At 50.7% G+C, this 22,094-nt stretch overlaps 1 long non-coding RNA gene across 9 annotated transcripts in view; it reads left to right on the forward strand.

Moving 5' to 3' along the window:
- LOC309637113 overlaps positions 1–22,094 on the forward strand; it is a 332,604-nt gene that overhangs the window by 98,399 nt on the left and 212,111 nt on the right. Inside the window, exon 1 of one of the 9 annotated variants that reach the window (XR_014250415.1) lies at positions 4,152–4,758. The exons of the other annotated variants lie outside the window; for them this stretch is intronic. This is a non-coding gene — a long non-coding RNA (uncharacterized lncRNA). Of the gene's footprint in view, positions 1–4,151; positions 4,759–22,094 lie in introns of those variants that run through there. 9 annotated transcript variants of the gene reach the window in all.

The following is a 22,094-nucleotide window of genomic DNA, read 5'->3' on the forward strand; positions in this document are numbered from 1 at the left end:
TGGGGTGGGGAAAAGACGATGGCTTTGGCGCCAGACATTGGGGTTTGAGCTGTTATAAGGATAACCAGAGAGAAGGATCCAGAAGAACCCTCAAGAAGGGAGACTGGTTATTTGTAGTGAGGTGGATGGACCTAGAGTCTGTCATACAGAGTGCAGTAAGTCAGAAAGAGAAAAACAAATACCGTATGCTAACACATATATATGGAATCTAAAAAAAAATGGTTCTGAAGAACCTAGGGGCAGGACAGGAATAAAGGTGTAGATGTAGAGAATGGACTGAGGACACGGGGAGGGGGAAGGGTAAGCTGGGACGAAGTGAGAGAGTGGCATGGACGTATATACACTACCACATGTAAAATAGATAGCTAGTGGGAAGCAGCCGCCTAGCACAGGGAGATCAGCTCGGTGCTTTGTGACCATCTAGAGGGGTGGGATAGAGAGGGTGGGAGGGAGATGCAAGAGGGAGGGGATATGGGGATATATGTATACGTATAACTGATTCACTTTGTTATAAAGCAGAAACTAACACGTCACTGTAAAGCAATTATACTCCAATAAAGATGTTAAAAATAAAATTAAAAAAATAAATAAATAAAAAAGAAGGGAGACTGGGGCTTTCTCAGGAGGTGAGGGGGCCTGGAGATTTAGACATAAGTCATCTTTACACACAAACAGGCCACCAGGGAAAGGGGGAGGTGAGAAAGCATGTCTGGAGGTAGAGCCAGTGGGAGCACACACGTGGGCTTGGTGGGGGAGGAGTTGTGAGGGGAGCCGGTAGGAGATGGCCAGAGGGGAGGAAACCGGCCAGCAGCAGTGCAGGACTGCTGAAATCAAGGGCTGGCAAGTTAAAGGTTGCGTGCCCGGAACTGAGCTTAAGGAGAAGGGGGTGGTCCAGAGTGAGAAACGCCACTCAGAGGTCACGGAGGATGAGGACTGAGAAGAGCTCGCTGGATGTGGTCACAGGGAGGCGATTAGTGGCCTCAGCCCTATAATAGCCTGGTTGGGGTGGGAGACAGACTGTGGGAGTTTGAGGGGGGCAAAGAGGTGGTGAGGAAGAGGGGGAGCTGGGGCAGACCCTGCCGTGGGGCTGGAGAGGGAAGGGGAGAGAGGAGCAGAGCTCAGTAACTCAAGGGAGAAGCAGTGCGGGGTAGAGTTTGGCGTGTCTGTAGGATGATCTAGGGGTGGGAGGGTGGGGGAGTGGGGCTGGCGTGGGGTGAGTAGCTTGTGGTTTCCTCACTGGAATCCCTCATGGGAGTGTGATGCGTCCTTCCTCCCAGCAGGAGGTGGGCAGCAGGCCACGTGGCAGCAGTGGTGGGGACAGCAGCTACCTTAGCAAAGCCGGCTGGCTGCCTGGGTGGCTGATTGCATGATGGGTGTGAGGACGAGTCTCACTGGGGGGCAGCTGGGCTGGAGAAACAGACCTGTTTCTCTATGTCCATGAGTGGTGGCTTCATTCAGGGCTACCGGGAGGGGACTGTGTTCATTCCCTTTTATCCATGCACCCGTGTCCTTGCTACACACCCACAGTGAGGCAGTGATCACAGCTGCTCGCCTGCTGTCAGCGCCTGCCCCACCTTTCATTCCCAGATTGTAGAGAAGATACCGTGGACAGCTCCGAGGACGCTGGGAAAACCTGGTGGGGGACGGGGTTGGCATGAGACGGATGCAGCCATGTTCCTAATTCAAGGGCTCCGGCTCCCTCCCAGTTATACTGGGACATTCTCACATTGCCTTCAGAGTTATCCTTCAGACTCCTCTGGTTCCCACTGGAGGAAGTTCAGGCTCCTCACACTGCCTGTGAGGGCCTTCCCTGTGTTACTCCTGACCATCTTTTCAACCTGATTTGGATTTGCCGTCTCACTCATGTCCCCCAGCACTCCAGTCTTGCCAGGCATCTCCTTGTTCTTTGAACATCTAGTTATGCTTTTGCAAATGCTGAGCCGAGTGCCTGGGATAACCTTCTCTCATCTCACCAATAACTCCTGCCCGTTGTTAAAGACCCAGCTGATAGGTCAACTCCTCTAGAAGCTTTCCTGGCTTACCCACGCCTTCCTTCGGTATCCTATCGTGGACACTGTTGGTAGTTTACCCTTTACTCATCTCTAAGTTTTAAAATTTATGACAGACCCTGATTTCAGTTGGGTACTCACCACTCTTCCACACAGTCCGTGGCTTTAGGCGAAGCTGACTCCTCATGACTCCCAAGCCTCAGAGGAGAGTCTGGTCTAAAATACACCCAGTCCCCTTGCCAGTGACTGGTTCAGGAATTGAGAAGGTACCCCACATTTGGGCCAGTAAGACACAAAAAGAGATAGACCAAGGACCTTCTGGAAAAGGTCTTCTTGCTTCTAGAAGACAGCTACGAAAGAGAAAAATCTACCCTCTTTGTGTGCTGCGTGGCACCAAGTCTAGAAGAGATGGCTTGAACTGCCCCAGTTGATCTTGTCACCAGACTAAAGATGAAACCCAAACCGGGGAAAGAAAGGAGGAGAGGCAGAAAGGAGCTGGGCTCCCAGTCACATCACTGAGCCCTTGAGGAAGCCAACTCTGGATCCTGCCTTAGTCCTGGACTTCCTGCTGCATAAAAGAATACATCTTCCTTTTTATTTAAGTCACCTTGAATGAGGATTTTTGTGACTTGCAGCCAAAAACATGCTAACTGACACAGTTCCAATAGTACTTTTGCACCCCCGTGAGATCATATCATATTCCAGGCTGGGAGAGTCTCAGAAGCAGACTGTCATACACATAGCTCCGTCCCTGGTTCCCAGCACTGTGCCTTGGAATACCAGTCCCCACGTGGATTGAATGAGTGAATGCATGAACTCGAGCCTTACTTGGACTTACTCCTTAGGGCAGTGGTCCCCAACCTTTTTGGCACCAGGGACCGGTTTCGTGGAAGATAGTTTTTCCATGGACAGAATGGGGCAATGGTTCAGGCGGTAACGCCAGCGATGGGGAGCGATGGGTAGTGGCAGATGAAGCTTCGCTCGCTCGCCTGCTGCTCACCTCCTGCTCTGCGGCCCGGTTCCTAACAGGCCGAGGATCGGTACTGGTCTGTGGCCAGGGGGTTGGGGGCCCCTGCCTTAGGGTGTTCTGCCTTAGAGTCTGCTTTATTATCAATTCCCTCCCTCTTCCAAAAGTTTCAGGTCCTTCACAAGCGTGCTGTCCCTTCACCCTTCTTGGCATGGGTGACACAGGACAGAGAAAATCCAGGCTCCGGGGATTTGCTTGATGCCACACAGTGTGCCGGTATCAGAACAGGGCCCATGGATTGGGACTCCTGGCTTCCAGATTGGCACCTACCATGTGCCAGGACCTATGTTGAGGCTGTAGAGACAAATGACATGCAGTCCCTGCCTTCACAGGCCTTACTCTCCAGTCGGACAGATACATGAGGAAACACAGGCATAGGGTCTGTACAGTTGCAACTGGTGTGAACCGCTGCATAAACGTGGGGCACATTTTAAAATCTGGTTGCCCGAGAGTACACCTTCCTGATTAGCAGTTAGTCTGAGACCTCTCTCTTGAAGTACCCCCCCAAACCCCTTGAATTGTCCAGTAATCCTGGTGGTATACTCAGTCCAAATAGGATTGCTCAGTCCAGATAGGATTGCATAGCCCACAGGCTCTTGTCCTTTGATCCTAAGGCCCCTGCCAGACTGCAGTGGGGCCCCAAACTTGGTCTTCAAACCTTCAGCACTCATGGATCAAACTCACATGCTCAGCCATTGTTATCAATACCAGAAGTAGAAACTGCCCGAGGATCTCTGGGTCTGGAGGAAGTTTTGCACCACCCACATGGTTTCCCCAAACCAGCCCTCTCCCAGGCACTTCTGTGTCCTTAACTTGGGCTTAGGTTACCCACCTGGACACCTGCTTATGGTAATCCTAAAATAATTCTAGTTTAGGGGACTGGATTTTACAGGCCATTAGTCCAGCCACAGATCTCCCTGATTCCTGAGTCTTGGGGAGCAGACATTAGACAGTTCATCTATCTCTTTCCTCCCAAGAGGCACTGCTTTGTTACATAAATTGAGCATCTGCCCCAGCAATCAAAGGGTAAGGCAAATTTTGCTAAACTACTAAAACAAAACAAAACCCCCCAAAATACAGGTTTTGTTATATTCTGATCCTTTAAACGACTTCATCTTTGCAAAAGTAACAGGATTCCTCAAGTGACCCTGGGCAGAACAAAGATCAGCTTCTCAAGGACAGAGCCTCATAAGGGAAACAAGGTTAGTAACAAGGGTGAGTGATGAGTCCTTTCCAGGGTGGGTGTGTGGAGCGAAGGGAGACAAAGGAGAAACACTTCAGAAAAGTGAGACCTTAGCAAGGACTGCTCTCCCCCAACATTGTATCATGGAAAATGTTAAGCATACAGAGAAGCTGAAAGAAGGTTCAGTGAACACTCCACCCACCACCTAGATTCTACTCTCACCATGTATTATACTTGTTTCATTACAAATTCATCCATTCATCTCTACCTCCATCCATCAATTAGCTTTACTGATTAACAGCTTTGCTGTTAATTTTATTTATACCATAAAGCTCACCCATTGTAAGTGTGGAATTTCAATGATTTTTGAAGGTTAGGCAGTTGTGCAACTATCACCACAAGCCCATTTTAGAACATTTCCACCAGCCCCAGAGTCCCTGCATGCCTGTGGGCTGTCAATTACTGCTCCTTCCCTCGGGACAAGGCAAGAACCAGTCTGCTTTCTGCCTCTGTGGGTTTGCCTTTTCTGGAAATTTCAGGTAAATAGAATCATACAATACATAGTCTTCTGTGTCTGGCTTCCTTCACTTAGCATAATATTGTTGAGGTTCACTCTTGTTGTTACATGTGACAGTAGTTTGTTTCTTCTGATCGCTGAGTTGTATTCCATTGGATGGATGTACCACAGTTTGTTTACACATTGTCTGGTTGATGGACATTTGGATTGTTTCCAGTTTGGGGCTATTATGAATCATGCCGCTGTGACCCTTCCTGTGCAAGCCTTTGTGTGGACATATGTTTTCTTTGCAAGGTTTTAAAGGCTAAGTAGGAGCTGACTAGGTTGTTAAAGCCAGAGGAAAACATCCTGGGCAGGATGCACAGTATGTGCAAAAGCTCAGAAAATGAAAGTGCCTGGTATACACGGGGGATGATAGTAGTTCAGTATGGTAGGGAAAGAAAACTCTCTTTTCCTCTGCCCATCTTGGGTTCATTGCCTGGGGCCCTGAAAATTAGACTGACGGAAGACAGATTAAGGAGAAAAAACCAGAGTTTATTAGGTCATGCATCGACATGTGGGAGAACTCAGTGGTGAGTAACTCAAAGAGGTGGTCAGAACTGGGGCTTTTTTTTTTTTTTTTTTGGGTGAAGTAGAAAATAATAGCTTTATTGCTTTGCCAGGCAAAGGGGGCCACAGCAGGCTCATGCCCGCAAAACTGTGTCCCAACCTGGAGGGGGTAGTGAGGAGTTTTACAGTAATGGTTCAAAGAGGAGGGCGTGATCAGCTGGTGGACATTCTTCTGATTGGTCGGTGGGGGGGTAAGCGGGAGTCGGCATCGTCAGCCTTCTGGTTCCAGCCAGTCTGGGGTCCACCTGCTTGTGGGCAGCAGACAGTTAACTTCTCCCACCTGGTGGGGTTCAGTATCTGGTTTCAGGACTTAATGAAGCGCAGGTTCTTGATGTCTCATCACAGAAAGAGTTCAGTGAGAGACAGAGTGATAGGTAAGAAGTGAATTTATTTAGAGAGACACACGCTCCACAAAGTGTGGGCCCTCTCAGAAGGTGAGAAAGGCCAGAACTGGGGCTTATACAGCATCCTGACAAGGAAGAATAAATTTGTAGAGACGTGATAAGCAAAGAAACAAGGGTTTAGGCCTTTAAAGGTGGTAAAACGTGGCAAGGTAAATATGTGGAGGAAACTAAAAGAAGATAAAAGTTGTTTTAGCGAGATTTTTTATGTAGATTCCTCTAGTGCCATCTCCGGGCTGAGAAGAGTCTAGAGTTGTTTACAGTGATGAAGAATCGTCCTGCTCTTCCTGGTAGAGAAGAGGAGGCCAGAGAGTTCGCCTTGTGTCTGCTTTTTAAAAATTGCCTTCAGCTCAAAATAATCCTTATGCCAGAGTAGCATGTTTTGGGGTGGCATGCCCTGAACCCCTTCAGTGTCATGGGGGAGTGGGATAGAGAAGTAGGCAGGGGCTAGACCACAAAGCCTAAGTAAGGCACTGTGCTGGGGAGAGAGGGGTGTTGCATCGTGTCTTGAAGGCTCCGAGAAACCTCGGAGGAGTTTTAAAGGCAAGCCCATGGTTAGATGTGCTTGGTAGAAAGATCATAGGCTTGCAGCACAGAGAATAGGCTGGCTAGAAAGGTATTATAATTGATAGGTGAGAGATTCAAGGTCCTAAACGTGGTCCTGGTTCGGGGTGGCGGTGAGTGAGGGTGAACTGGATTGAGACTGTACGTGTGTCCTTGGTGGGCGGAGGACTCGGGGTGTTGCGGGGGCAGCTGAGGGATTCAACCTTGCCCACAGCCCCACGAACACCCCTTCTCCGGTGAGGAGGCCGGAGCAGCCTCCAGCTCTCCTAACCTACCTGTGTGTGGCTCTCAAGGTTAGCGCCATGGGGGTCAGCGCTGTTTCAATGTTGATTACAGAGACGGTGGGAGCCGCTCAGATTTCTAATTAAGATTAAAGAATGTACCCGGCTTATAAATGGTTCTCAGGAATGTATAATTTGATTAGCCTGTTTTCTCCGGGCGCTTTAATTTCTGGATTAGGGAACGTGGCCTCTGACTACAGGTGGGGCCGCTTGCTCACCACCCACAAAGTCTGGGACCTTGCAGGGTATTAGGATGGCGGGGAGGTAAGGCAAGAGGAGGAGAGGGAGCCTTGGCCAGAGTGGTCCTTCTCTTTTTGTTTCTTCTCCTCTTCCTCTTCACTTCTGGACGAGAATGAAGATCCCAGCTCGGGATCAAAAAGTGCCCAAATATTAGCTGTAACATAAATGCACTCACCTGGATCTCATTTACATTAATTTATTTCTATCCGAAGGCACAGGAGGTGGGTCCTCTTCCCTGGTCCCATTTTGAGCCCAGCCAGCTAATCCCCGGCAGGGCCCAGCCTGTGGGGCGCCGTCTCTTTAGGGAGCATTGCCCCAGTGTCGATTATAATCACTTTGGTAACTCTAGGGCAGATTCAGAGGCTGCCTCTTCCCACAGAGCCCTGGGCGCTGCCAGGGAGGGGCCAGGCGGACTGCAGGCTCTGGCTGCCACGGAAGTCATATCTCCCGATGGGAAGCATCTTAGGCTCCAGGCCACTCACCTTCCTCCCTCCTCACATCCCTCAACCTCCTGCCCAGGCTGCATTCCGACTTCTGTGACCCCTGGCACTCTTGCTTTCATGGGTCCCTTCCTCCATTAAAAATAAAAAAAAATAAAAATAGATAATTCTGTTTTACAACTGTATTGGTATAAAGATGAAAATTTTGATATTACATGTTAAAACACTTTATCCTATCTGAAAGTTCATTTGTTTTCTTCTGATTTTAAAAGAAATTCAAACATTTCCTCAGGCCCCTAAAAGTATGATGGGCCCTGTGTGCCCTGTGACTAATGGGTAAGGCAGCCCTGTCCTACCCCCCAAAGCTCTTGACCAGCAGCACACCTACTCGCCCACTGACCTAGTGACAAGTGGCAGGGCTTGGGCGTCCAGTGGACTAAATGCTGCTCCTCTCTGCAGAAGTCCTCAGAGGAAGCCTGTATTAGCGCTGCCCCCAGGCTGTCCCTAACCTCTCCCTGGCCCCTCTTCACTGCTGCTGCTGAAACCCAAGCCACTCCCAGAGAGGGGGCCGAAGCTTTCCTACCGCCCCACAACCAGGCCCAATGCCCTGCTTCCCTGGGCATCACCTGTCTTCTGTTTGAATGAGCGTTCTCCCTTCCCCTGCACTCCCCAGGCTGACCGCAGGGGGTCTGCGCAATGCTCAGCTCCTGGTAGGCAGGGCTTCTCAGAGAGGGGTTGGAGGAGCGCCTGGGGGAGGGGCTGTGCAGTGAGTGTTTAAAGAAGATTCCAGGGGCTCTAACTTAGACTTCTACATCGGAATCTCTGGCTGGATCTGGGAATCTGCCCTTTAAGGGGCTCCCAGGTGACTCCCTATATGCACGTGAAAGCTGGAGAAGCCTGGTGTCCGGAAGGGGCTGAACTTGGTCGCCTTGCCCCTCCTTCCTTCTCCCAGGCCTCAGGCCATTTGCTTCTCAGTTTCACACCTGCTGGGCAGTCAACCAACATCCCTAAACGCCGCGTTAGGAATGACGGAGAAGAAAGGGATAGTGCCGTCCAATCCCTGCCCTGAGGAGTTTAGAGTCTTCTTTCTCAGAGGGTGGGGTACCCTCCATCCAACCCCGCCCCACACCCCTTGTTCAAGAGACTTGTCTTTTCATGCTTCTGAGGAAGAGGTCTAGGGGCTCAGCCGCATCCACCAGCTTCTGAAGATAATAGGAAACATCTCTGGGCAAAGATGCTTGTTGACAGAAAAATGCTTAATTTTAGGAAAGCAGCGTGAGCTACAGTATAGGCAAGAATTGCATGCATTTAAAGAAATACGATTCCAGGCACTCTAAGAAGGTGAGCTGGAAGGTACTGCACAGGATCTGTAGATGGCACCCAGGGCTCCTGCCCCAGCATTGTCACTAACCAGGGTGTGACCCAGGGCAAATCTCCTGACACCTCTGTGCTTCGGTGGTTCATTAGGACCTACTGAGATAGTGCATATGGCGACATAGAGTTAGGGTTAGGGTTAGGGTTAGGGTTAGGGTTAGGGTTTGTAACCTTTGTAAAAGGTAAAAGGTAATGAACTTTGTAAAAGGTAATGAACTCTGCACATTATTCATTATTATTTTTCTAAGTACTGCTGTGGTTATTCCAAGGGAACAGTAAGGTGAGCTTGCAGAGCGCTGGAGGAGAAGTCTGGAGACTGGGGCTCAGCTCTGCTTCCACCTGGCTCTTTGTATGGAGACCCTTCACTGATCTGGGTCTTATAATCATCATCCCAATAAAGGTGGGAAAAGGGACTAGATAATATTGTCTCGGTTTTACCACTTCCAGGTGGGTCTAACTCTTGAGTGCAAGGCCAAGTTCTGCCAGGATTACTGCCTGGTACACCCAGAACCCGCTTGAGCTGGGGGTTGTGCCCCCATGGTCCCTCAGCGCTGGTCCAGGCCTTACAGGACGCGGGGACTGGAGAACAGGGTCTCTGGTCAATGGGGGGCGTGGTTCTGGGGGCAAATCCTGCAAGATTTCGGAAGACACGTTGGTTAGGGTCGTCCAGGGTCAGTACCAGGAGGTACTCCCCCCGTCCTCTCGGCCAGCTCCTACACCTCCAGAATGGGGGGCGCTTCCTCAGTGAGGCCTTCCTGGACACCCCCTAGCTCTTTCCCAGAGCGGGATGGATACATCTGCAGATTGTGTCTTGTAACCCGCTCCTTTTCCTCCCCCCGTCTTTATTCTTGCGTTGGGATCTCCGGAGGGCCTGGGAAAGGGATTAGAGCTCGGAAGGGTGGTGGGTAGCGGAGCTGCGGCGGTCCCCGCGCTTGGGTTTGGGTCTCTGTACCTGCCCGGCAGCTGCAGTGCAGGCTGGCAAGGGGCCTCTCCCGGCTTCCCGCGCTGCTCGGGAAGCATGTTGGGACGGGGCTAACGATAATTAACACTTGGGGCGCGTTTTGTCTTCGAAGTGCTTTACAAACACGATCTAATTAGCCCGCGGGGAGGAGAGGCGCCACCGAAACGCTTGCTTTATTATTCATTTCTATACCGTCTGGAGCGCGCAGCCCCGGGCGCACGAGCGTTGGCGGGGAGATTACCCCGGCTGGGGTGCCTTCTCCCAGCGCCTCCGGGCTCTCGGTGGGGAGGGCCCCGTAGCAAGGCCAAGTGTGACTCCGCACAGGTCAGCGCCTTCTCACGCATCTCATTTAATCTCCGCGGCAATCTAGAGAAATGGGTAGGCTCTGGGGCTCAGAGAGGTTAAGTGACACGTCCAACACCACACAGCCCATACGGGGACGCTGATACTCAAACCAGGCCCCCGAACCGCAAAGCGCCATGTCTTCGTCCCCTCCCCGGTCGCCTCGCGGGCCCCGCTCAGCGAGGCTCTGGGAATCCCGCCCCGCTCGCAGCATCCCGGCGCGGCGGCGAAGGCGGGCGAAGGCGGGCGAAGGCGGGCGGCGGCTGGCGAAGGCGGGCGGCTGGCTGCAGTGCGCGCGCTCCCGGGCCGGCCGAAACTGTTGCCATCGCAAAGCTCCCCGCTACACCTGAGCCGGGGACAGATGTGCATCAATATTTATTCGGAACTCCCAGGAAACCTGGATGAAGTGTAATTATCTCAGCTCAATCAGCTCGGATTAGCATAACATCAAGTCACCCATCAGACGGAGGGTTTGATTTCGGGGATCAAAGCGCCGCGCTGTAGCCGCTGATTAATCGGGGAGAAGAGAGCGGAGAGAAGAAAGCTGCGCGGGCTCAGCGAGCCGCAGCTGCACCGCTTTGATGCGCCGATTGTGCCAAGTTCCCTTTCCGGGCTGGTTCGGCGCCCGGCCCCGCCGCTCCCCGGACCCGCTGCACCCACCGGGTCCCTGGGTTTTAGCGCCACTTCCCCGGTAGCAAGTCGCTAGTTCTAACGTAACGCGCCACCCCTGCCCACCCCGAGGCTGTGCTGTGAAGCGGGGTGCTTGCCCGTGGAGTTTCTGCTCGGGCGCTGCGGGGCTCGCCCGCATGGGGCCGGACACCGGGGAGGACCACCCTTTTCCTCCTGGTAGCTCTGCTCTGAGAGCGAGCGGTGTACGTCCTTCCGAGGTTGCCCGGAGGCTGAGCGGAGGGGTGAAATGCCGGCGTTCAAGGCCTTCCCCAGGCCGGCTCCAGCCAATTTTCTTCTTTTAAAAACATCTTTATTGGAGTATAATTGCCTTACAGTGGTGTGTTAGTTTCTGCTGTATAACAAAGTGAGTCAGCTATACATATACATATATCCCCATATCTCATCCCTCTTGCGTCTCCCTCCCACCCTCCCTATCCCACCCCTCTAGGTGGTCACAAAGCACCGAGCTGATCTCCCTGTGCCATGCGGCTGCTTCCCACTAGCTAGCTATTTTACATTTGGTAGTGTATATATGTCCATGCCACTCTCTCACTTCGTCCCAGCTTACCCTTCCCCCTCCCCATGTCCTCAAGTCCATTCTCTACATCTGCATCTTTATTCCTGTCCTGCCCCTAGGTTCTTCAGAACCTTTTTTTTTTTTTTTTTTTTTTAGATTCCATATATATGTGTTAGCATATGGTTTCTCTTTCTGACTTACTTCACTCTGTATGACAGACTCTAGGTCCATCCACCTCACTACAAATAACTCAATTTCGTTCCTTTTTATGGCTGAGTATTATTCCATTGTATATATGTGCCACATCTTCTTTATCCATTCATCTGTCGGTGGACACTTAGGGTGCTTCCATGTCCTGGCTATTGTAAATAGAGCTGCAGTGAACACTGTGGTACATGACTCTTTTTGAATGATGGTTTTCTCAGGGTATATGCCCGGGAGTGGGATTGTGTCTCCAGCCAATCTTTTCCACCTCACCTGCCCCATCCCCTCCCACCACACAAAAATTGCTGAGGTTTTCTTAACTCTCCCTTCCTTCCTTGATTCTGTACCTTTGTGCAATCCATTTTCCCAACTGGGATGCCTTTCTGTCCCCCTTCTTTTCGTAACCAACTCTGACATCTTTAGCACAGCCCAAAGCCTCTTGCCCTGGCAGAAGGCAGTCCTCATGCTTCTAGTGGGTTCAGCAAGTGAGGGGAGCCTGTCCTGGCATCCTGGCATTGTGCTGTCACGATCTGGTTTACCACCCCCCCCCCCAATCCCAGCAGGCTTCTACTGTGCCCAGTCAGCCCTGGAGAAAAACATTTTCTGGGGGATGAAGATGGGCAGATTTTATTGATAATCCACATGGTTGCCTTGCCAACTTCAAGCCTCCCCCTCCCAATTTGCACTGGCTCCCTCCTCCCTCAGCAGATGAGCTGAGGGCAGGAACCCTGGCTTACCCATGCTCGTGTCCCCTTGGATACAGTCCTTGGCACAAAGCAGATGTGGATTCTAGCTCTTGCCCTTTGTTAACTCTCTGTTTTCTTGAACAAGTCACTTGACCTCCCAGGAACTCAGATTGCCAAGCTGCACAGGTTTTTGTGGCTGTTACATCCTGTGTTCTGTGATCTTCCTTCATAAACCCTGTTCAGTGAAGCCACTCCCAGGACCCAGTGCCCCACTTGGTGTTGGGGAATCCTAGAATCTTAGGGTCAAAGAGAAGCTCACAACCCCTTCCTCATCCTTCTGACAAGTCTTCATCCTTTGCTAGAGGGGACGGCAGATTAGAATTCGGTACTGAGGGTCTGCCCTGCCACTGGTCCACATGGGAGCTTGGGCAGCATGGTGGGGGCAGGGGACTGGAGGACCCACATGGCCACTCTTCAAGGCTCTCTCTGGCTGATAGGATGAAGGCATCAGCGGTGGCATCACCTAGGGTGTCCGGACACCAGGATTCTCCTGGCTGGAAGGGCCTGGAGAGCAATGGAGACCCAGGGAGGTTTCAAAGATGAGACATGTATGTATCCATTGGCAGTCCCTGGAGTGCAAGCCCTTGAAGGCAGGGACCATCTCTAGTTTATTCCCTACTGTGCCCCATAATCAAAGCTCAATGCCTGACACGTAGTAGGTGCTCAATAATTTGATGTAGAATAAATAAATAATTTGATGTAGAATAAATAAATAAAATTTCATAAAGGAATGAAAGAGAAAGGAAGGAAAGATGGAAGGAAGGAAAGAAGGAAGGAAGGAAGAAAAGAAGGAAGGATTAAAGGATTGCACCCGCAGTAGGGGGCTGAGTTGTGAGAGTGGGTGGGCATGTGTCCAGTATACCGGCAGAAAGATGATTTATCTCCATTTCAGATCTCTGCTATGCAACATCGTGGATTTTTCTCTCCCCTTTAATTAAGAACTAAATATAGACCTTAATTAAGACACTGATGAATTTAATTTAGAGTGGCATTAGGGCCTTAACTTGCACAACTCAATGCTGTGTTTGTATAATGTGGGATATAAGCTAAATGAGTGCTTGCTTGTTACTACCATAAATAATTCACTTGCAAATCCCTTTTGAAACATCGCTAACACTAACCTGCCTCAATCTAGAGGGTGCTTTTGGATGCCCTGCCTAGCCCCTCTTCATTTGTCTATATCACAAGAAGGTCCTATCTTGTTCCTACCAAACTGGAATCCTCTTTTGCCCACTTCAGCTGCCTTGCCCACCTCTGCCTTTGTTCACCCAAGTCCCTCTGCTGGGAATGCCTTTTTCCTCACTTCTCACCCTGAGTTTGTCAGGAGAACTCCTCCCCTTCCTTTAAGTTCCAGGGCAAGTGCGTGGATTTGATGAAGCCCTCTCTGTTCTCTCTCCCTGCTTCCTGATCTCCAAGCACTTAAGGTGAGAGCTCCAAACTCCCACAGAGTTTTGTTAATTTCAGCACCTATGCTGCCATGCACTGTTGTTGTTTCATTACCTGTTATCTCCCTGGCCCTAATTGGGTTATGAGTGTCAGGCATGGGTCCTGTGCACAGTGGGGAGAAGCTGTGACTTTGGCTTTTATCCATGGAGCCCAAGGAGCCAAACTCCCATCTCAATCCTGGATGCCAGGTGCTGTGCTGGGACCTGGGAGACCCTTACAATTTCTGCAGTGGGTCAGGGCATGGCAAGGGCTGGTGGTCCAATTGTGTTGTGTGGAGGGGCAGAGCGTGAAATGGGCCCATCATTGTTCAGACTCCAGTCTGATGCCAAGAGAGGATGTATAGCATGGAGATTAAGAGCTGTTGCTCTAGGGTCTGGTAGTCTGGGGCTGGACTCAGTTATTTCATTTGTAAAATTGGGTTGTTCTGAGGTTAAGTGAGATTTTGCTCTCCGTGCGATACATGACACATAGTAAGTGCTCAGTAAATGGTACTGATGTTGATGATGGTGTTTGGTTGACATGCTAACCTGGTTGGAGATTGGGCAACTTGCAGTCAAATGGAGGAGCAGAATGTATCATTCCTACTTTGTACGTAGAAAATTGGGGTACAGGGGGTGATTGGCCTCTTCAGGAGCTCCACAGTTTTCGTCCATAGTGTCTGTGGCTCAGGGCCCTTTCTCTACCCTCTATGCTCCTCACCTGTGAAATGAGGGAGTGGGCTGGAGTGATTTCACCCCCTCCCTTTGTAGTCTTGGATGACTCAGCCCCCTCACTCCTCCTCCTCTATTTCCTAACCTTGTGTTTGTACAATTTCATCACAAGTGTCTAGAGAGTGGGGATCCTGTTTTTTAAGCACAAGCCGCTGCAGTGCCAGGCACATTGCTCTGTCATCTGGCAAGTGATAACCCTCTGTGATTTGAAGAATGAAACCATTTCCCTGAACCTACTGCCCTGCTACAGCACTGCTGTTCCAGACCCTGAACAAAATGTGCACCTTTTGAAATTTGTAGATTCAGTTGCCTTCTTTCTCTCATTGCCAACACAGTATGAATACTGTCAGTGAGGCTCTGGACCAGTGTTTCTCAACTTTGGCACTACTGACATTTTGGGTCAGATAATCCTTTGTTGTAAAGGCTGCCTGTGCTTGTAGGAAGTTTAGCAGCAACCCTGGGCTCTACCCACTAGATGCCAGTAACAACACCTACCCATGTGCCGCCCCCAGTTGTGACAACCCCAAACACCTCCAGATACTGCCAGCTGTTCCCTGGGGGGCAAATTGCCCCCAGATGGGAACGATTGCTTTATACTAAGCACAGGCCATGTGCATACTCTTATTTATCTACCTGCCAAAGTTGTGATATAGACACTGGTCTAAGACTCAGTCTATGGATGAGGAAACAGACTGAGTAGAGATTGTGGAAACAGGCATATTGTCAGTTGGAATCTGGACAGTCAACCTCCTTTAGCCTCAGTTTTTCACCTTTAATATGTTGACAATCATACCTCACTCTTAGGGCGATTGTCAAGTTCTTAGCACAGTGCTTGACACTTGGTAGGTGATCAATAAATATTAGCAAATATTCTTTGGTAGATGCACATTCAGACTCAATAAACTTTTAAAAAATTGAAGTATCGTTGATTTACAATGTTGTGTTAGTTTTTGGTGTACAGCAAAGTGATTCAGTTATACACATATATATTCTTCTTCATATTCTTTTCCTTTATAGATTATTATAAGATATTGAGTATAGTTCCCTGTGCTATACAGTAGGTCCTTGTTGTTTAGTTTATATATATATATGTATATATATCTTCAACAAACATTTTTAATGCCAGTAATAGCAACAGTTCATATATGTGGAGTACTCATTATAATATTCAAGACACTGTTTAAATGTATTAACTCATTGGACCCTCACAGGAATCCTATGTGGTAAATGTTATTCTTGTTATTCAGATTAGGAACAGAAGCACAGAGAGTTAAATAACTTGCTAGTAACTTGAAAACGGGGATTTGAACCCTAGACCATGCTCTTTATTACACACCATGCTGTGGCACCGAGCTCTTAATAGGACCTTTTACATTCATTTCATTTATGAGCCCATCTCCAGAATCACCTTTTTGTAGGATTGCACTGTCCAGTTTGTGGCTATTTAAATTAGAATTAATTAACATGTAAAATCCAACTTCTCAGTCACACTAGCCACATTTCAAGTGCTCAGTAGCCCCAAGTAGTTGGTGGCTAGACATTGGGGCAACTCAGATACAGAGCACCACCATCACTGCAGAGATTTCTGCTGGAAATCACTGTTCTAGGACTGTGGGAAATGGAGTTCTTTCCCTTAAGAGTTTTTGGATATCTGTTTGTTTATTTATTTATTTATTTATTTATTTAGGCCGTGCCACACAGCATTCGGGATCTTAGTTCGACTTGCGTCCCCTGCAGTGGAAGTGCGGAGTCTTAACCACTGGACGGCCAGGGAAGTCCCTGGATGTCTCTTTAGATAATTGATGCCATTCAGTCAACACTGTGTCCAGAACTGTACAACCACTAGAGTATTCTGTTCATTTTACGTTTATTAAGATCCTACTGTGTATCTGGAACCACATTTGGGACTGAAGATATAAAGATAAATAAATAAATATGGTCCCTGCTCATAAGTGTAGTTGATAATAGCATTAGGTTGTTAACGTACAGAGCCCAATGTTGTGCTTGTAGCATGTGGTCCAGGAGCTAAATGAATGTGACAGGCACTAAATTTGTGCAAGAGCCAAATGTCAGGATAGCCAGGGCCGGGGCGAGGGTCAAGTGATTCTCTGAGAGCTGGGTTAGAGGAGGGACCCGGGGGACCTTCCTTGAATGATACTTGTAGGCCTTGTGCAGGCGGGGACTGGGCAATGTGCTCCGGGATCTGGAGTTGTTCAAACGCTCTTTGGCTGGATTTCTGCTGTAAAAACTTGCAGCAAGGAGAGTCGAGCAATTAGAGCAGGTGGGCACAATTTAAAGATTTTTGTCAGTTGGTGAAGAAGTTACATTCCAGGTGAACCCATAGTTGGGCACAGTGAGTGGGGTTGGAAGTGCAGAGATGGCAAATGTTAGGGTGTCACCTCTGCTTCCACCTCCGGAGACCCCAGCGTCCTTCATCCCACATTCCAAGCTGAGCCCTTCCTCTCACCTCCCTTGAGCTCTCAACCCCCGCTCGGCACCATGTCAGCTGACCTTGCCCAATTGCCCATCTTCCGGCTCCAATTCAACACTTCCCTAGCTCAGAAATTGCTTGGTGATATTGGGAACAATGAGGCCTGACTCTGTTAGTTCAGAGTAGAATGGTTTCTTTTAAAGGGTATTGCATTCCTGGTGATGTATGGACAAGTCAGGAGAGCAGAGGGAGAGTCGGGATGGGAGGGAGAGGTGAGTTGGGACTCCAGAGTGGCTGGAGCCTTGGGGCTGGCGGGGGGTGAGGCATGTGCTGCTATTGCTGATACCTGGCCTGTGGTCCTGCCAAGCAGGACCCTGGCTGAGCCGGATTAGAGGAAAACCCTGGGTGCTTGGCTGGGAGAGGGTGAAGCTGTCAGGGCTGCCAAGGGGCCAGGGGCTGTGGAGAGCTTATTCCTTCTTGGGGGCAAGAGAGGGATCAAATGTAGCTTCATCTCATCCTTCATCTGGTGACAAGAGTGAGGCAGTGAGGTGGGCCGGAGTGAGAAAGTTTGCATGGGACCTCAATGAGACCCAGAAACTGCAAATGACTTGCCTAGGGCCACACAGCACGTTAGTGTCACTGTCACTAGAACCCAGGGCTGTGTGTGTATGTGTACGTGTGTGTGTATGTGTGTACGTACGTGTGTGTGTGTGTGTACGTACGTGTGTGTGTGTGTGAACAGTTCATTCCTTATCTCGGTGGGCAGTGTTTCATGGTATGCATGTTCCATAGGTTGTTTAACCATCCACTTGTTAATGAACAATTGGGTCGTTTCCAGATTTGGCTATTATTATTATTTTTAAATTAATAGATATAATAATTTAGAGCAGTTTTAGGTTTACAGAAAAATTGAGTTGCAAGTACAGACAGTTCCCATACACCCCTCCCCGCCCAGTTTCCTATATTATTAGCATCTTGCATTAGTGTGGGCCGTTTGTTAAAACTGATGAACCAATATGGATACATTATTATTATTAACTAAAGTTCACAGTTTACATTAAGGTTCACTCTTGGCCTTGTACCTTCTACGGGTTTTGACAAATGCATGTCGGTATCATACAGAATATTTTCACTGCCCTAAAAATCCCCTATGCTCTACCTATTCATCCCTCCCTCCCTCCCTCCTAACCTCTGCCAACCACTGATCTTTTAACTGTCTCCATAGTTTTTCCAGAGCTCTTTCATTTGCTTCTCTCTAGAATTTTCTAAAGGTCTCCCCTCTTGGCTCGCTAGACCCAGCCACACCTAGCCATAGAGCCTTCTTGGAACCCAGGCCTCGTGGGGAGGTAGTTTGGGGTGTGTGTGAGCAGCCTGCACGCGAGTTTGAGTTGCTTTCTTTTAAAGACCAACTATTGCTGGAACTGGCTGATCTAGCCCCATTCCGCTGGTTGAGCTGTGGCCTGAAGAGGGCTTGGTGCTCCAGGCCCTGTTTGGGGCTGAGGGAAAGCGGAGGAGGGGAGGGGTGGCCCTGTCAACTGAGAGCTCAGCTCTTCGGGCTTTTCCAACCCTGAGGCCCTCAGAGACCCCAAGCACTCAGCTCCTTTACAACTGAGCTTAGAAGCCAGCTGCCCGGGCCCTCTCCCTCCCAGAGCCTCTGGCTCAGCCTGGGGCTGCCTCCTGGCCTGCAGCCTTCCCCTCTAAGTCCCACTTTGATTTCTAAACAGACAGGAAAACAAGCAATTGATTTTTGGATATTATATAAGCTGGGTAAGGGAAACTTTAATAAGGAAAAGAGCAGAGGGAGGGGGCTGAAGACCTTAAAACTACAAAAAGCCCACCATTTCCAACCCAAATGGAGACAGCTACAGAGCTGCTATGATCAGAGAGATAGTGCAGGTGGCCCCAGGCCCTTGGGAGAAGACTGGCTGAGCCACCCAGGGCTCTGTGACGTCCCACTGGAGGCTGTGCCTAGGCAAGTCTGTTCTCTCCCGCCTATTGGGGCTCCCAAGCTTATCTCTTCTGTTCCCGGGCCATCCTGTACCTCCATGGTCACACTTCATTTGGTTCTCAAACCACCCTTGGAGGCAGGCTGGGACTTCAGAGAGTCAGGGACACACAGGACGTGAGGGTGGGAGGGGACCGCAGGGACTAAAGTCAGCGCTTCTCGTCATACAGGTAAAGGGGCCTGGGGTGAGACGGTGCTGTTAGCACATAACAGGGGCTGCGGCGCACGTGTCCCAGGGCCTGGCAGCGCCCACTCCATTGTCGTCAGCTGAGCTGGTGAATGCATAGTCTTTGCAGCATATTTTTAAACTCTGGGTGTCTGGAGCTTGGAGGCCGGGGTCGCTGGGAAGGCCCAGGTGAGGATTTCCAGCCCCTGCTCCTTGGAAGGCTCTAGATCTCTAGCCCTGCAGGCCAGGACCTCCACAAAGTCTTGGACAGGCTGGTCTTATCTCTTCTGGCCAGCCTAGAACTCTCATCCCATCTTCCACATGAAGGCTGATTCCTTCCATGGGAATCACGGCAGAGAGCGCGGGGAAGGAATGCAGGCCTGGGAGTCAGGCTTTAAAAAAGCCACGTGGGTTGTTGGAGTCGATGAAAAAGTCATACTTTGACATCTTGTCTCGTCCCCTTAGCAGGTCCTAGGTTTCCTGGGTGCCGAACCGGGAAACTCAGATTTCTACGAGGAAGCCTGCACTTTGAAACCCATGGGGAGCTGCTGTCCCTGGCATCCTGCTTCCTTTCCTGTCTGCCTTTGGTGGCCTCACCGGAGACTTCTCCCTTGATGTCCCCTTTGGTTGTTTCTCAAATAAGACTTTGTGGAGGGGAAGACCAAGACTCATTTCACTGCCGGGCTCCAGGCTTGATCCTGCAGTGCCAGGCATGGGGGCAGCAGAAATGGAAACCATCCCTGCCGGATGCCAGCTCCCCTGCCACCTTCCTCCATCTGAGGCAATGCGGTGGCCTTCCTTGCCAGTGGGGGGCCAGGCCTGCTCCGTCTCCTTTGGCCGGGCCTGGGAATCCAACACTCGGCTCGGGTGGCTGCAGACGTGTAGAGAGGGTTCCAGTTTTCATCTATGGGGAGAGTGAAGCCTGTGGGGGAGATGGACCCAGGAGAGCAAAGAGATAAGAAATACTGAGGACCAGGATATTTGACCCTATTTGACCCTATAAGCTCTCCTCTTCCCCCAACTCTTGCGTTTATTCAAGTAACTGAAGGCTAAGTTGCTGGGCCATGCGTCTTGGGAGGGGAACTTGAGTGACTAGGGCAGAACCTGCGGTCAGAGAGGGGGAAGCAGAGCAATGTCAACTCCCACATCATATCACATGGTAAATGGTACCGTGAGAGAGACCTCTGCCCTCCACCCCACCCCCAACGCAGCCCACCAAGCGGGGGTCGGGGACAACTGCAGGAGCTGGTCCTCGCGTGGGATTTGATTTAGTGTGTATCTAAATCACACCACTTCAGGAGGGGTCTTTCCCCACCTGCCCAGGGGTTTGCTAAGGCTTTTATATAGCCTTCAGCCCAAAGCTCATTCTCAGGTGAGTTGCGTGCTATTTACAGAACAGGCAAGTCTCGCCACTTGAAAAGAGCTGGCGCTTGGACTCACCTGCTGGCATCAAATCCCAGCTCTGCACTTAGAGGCAGAGATGGGGGCTGGGGGTCCAGTTGTGGCTCCCCGGGGAAGGGAGTAGAAGCCCCTGTGGGGTAATCCCAGAGGTTGGCCCTATGGGGGGTGGGTCCCAGGGCATAAAAGTATGAGGGCTCCCCCAGACCCAGGACTGAGAGCCTCTGATCTGCATCCTGAACACCAGCCCAGCGTTTCTGCATTCCCCGTGCAACCTGGGAGATGAAAGAGCACACAGACTGCCAACCCTCTGGCCCCTGGGCCTCTGAACTGAGGAAATGGCTGAATAATGAATGAGGCCAGAGCACTTCAGAGAGGTGGGCCCAGGGACAGTGCGGGCAGGGGGAGGGGCATGGACAGATTTGGGGGAGGGGCAGCTCGTGGAGAGATGCCAGGAGCCCTGATGAGGTCTGTGGTAGTGGCTTCTGCTGCAGGCCACAGCTGCGATTCACACAGAGGAAAGTGGCCACGAGCGCTCGCATACGGATTGTGTCTCAAACCTGCAGCCTGTCACACATCTAACCTTGAGATGTGCCATTCCGGTTGTCCCCCCACCTTGAGCCTCCTCCCAAGAAAACTACCTGTGGGGCTGGATATAGGCTGGATCCAGGGAGCCCTTCCTGAGCTGAGGGCTGATGGACAGGAGACTTTTTCTGGGCATCTAGAGGAGGGCCAGATTAGCCACGAGGGTGGCTGTGGTACCCGCGACTTCTGGCAGGTGCTGGACAAGGGCGGCTTGCATGGCAGTCCCCAGAGGGGATGGAGGGTCCTCTGGGGCATCCCTGCCAGATACTTGATTGTTGCTGGTGACAAGACGCTCTCGTCTCTTCTCTTATGTGGGCACCCATGTGTGTGACCTGGGGACTTCCCACCCCCTGTTTCCTCTGTCACCTTAACATTGTCCTCACACTTTCTAAAAGGGGCAGCAGCTCCCGAAACCCAGCCTGCAGAAATGAGGGGACACACGTTTGCTGAATGCTTGCCACGTGTCTGGTTCTTTCCTTATTGAGTCCACATGGCAGTTCGCATATGTGATCAGGAGTATCTCTGCTTTAAAGAGAAAGAAACGGAAGCACAGAGAGACTGGGTGACTGGGCTCAGATCACACTGCTAATAAGAAGCGGGTGAGTTGGGATCGGAACTGGAGGCTCTCATTCTTCTCTTGGGCATTTTGAGGGCCTTTGAGTCCAGCTTACTGCTGGGGCAGTTTGTCAGGGACTGCCAGCTGCCCCGGTGCCCAGCTCTCTCAAGCCTTTCTTAGCAGAAAGTAACTACTAGGGCAGGTTTTAGGCCAGGGAGCCGGCCGTGTCCTGGATTTCCTTCCCGGGAATTCCTTTTTCCCCTTCTTTGCAAAGCCTGTTGAAGCAGATGGATGTCCTGTATTTGCCAGGTGGGTGGGACCACCTGTTAGCCCTTCTCCCTGGTCTTGCTGCAGGGGGCACCTTCCCAGCAGGCTTTCTCTGTCTGCCAACACCAAGCATGCCACCAAAGCAAGTAGGGGACCCCTCCTCTTAGATCAAAAGTGGCCTGTGTCTACCCTCTCCCCCCATCCTTCAGGCACGAGGCAGCATCCCTGGGCTCTGATTGGCTGAGGGCTTTCCTGTGTACCTCTCTTCCGGGTGGCAACCAACCTCGCCACTCTGTGCTGCACCCTCCCAGGCCTGTCCTGGCTGCTTGCAATGAATATTGGCCCGATCAGAGCCCAGCCAAAGCCCCTTTGCCTAGGGAAGAGGCTGGGCATCGGGTCTCCCACTCCCCAGGACCTGCAAACCTGCTGTGAAGACCTGGATTCAG

This window comes from Balaenoptera physalus (assembly GCF_965194825.1).
Source record: "Balaenoptera physalus genome assembly, chromosome: 10".
Taxonomy (NCBI): domain Eukaryota; kingdom Metazoa; phylum Chordata; class Mammalia; order Artiodactyla; family Balaenopteridae; genus Balaenoptera; species Balaenoptera physalus.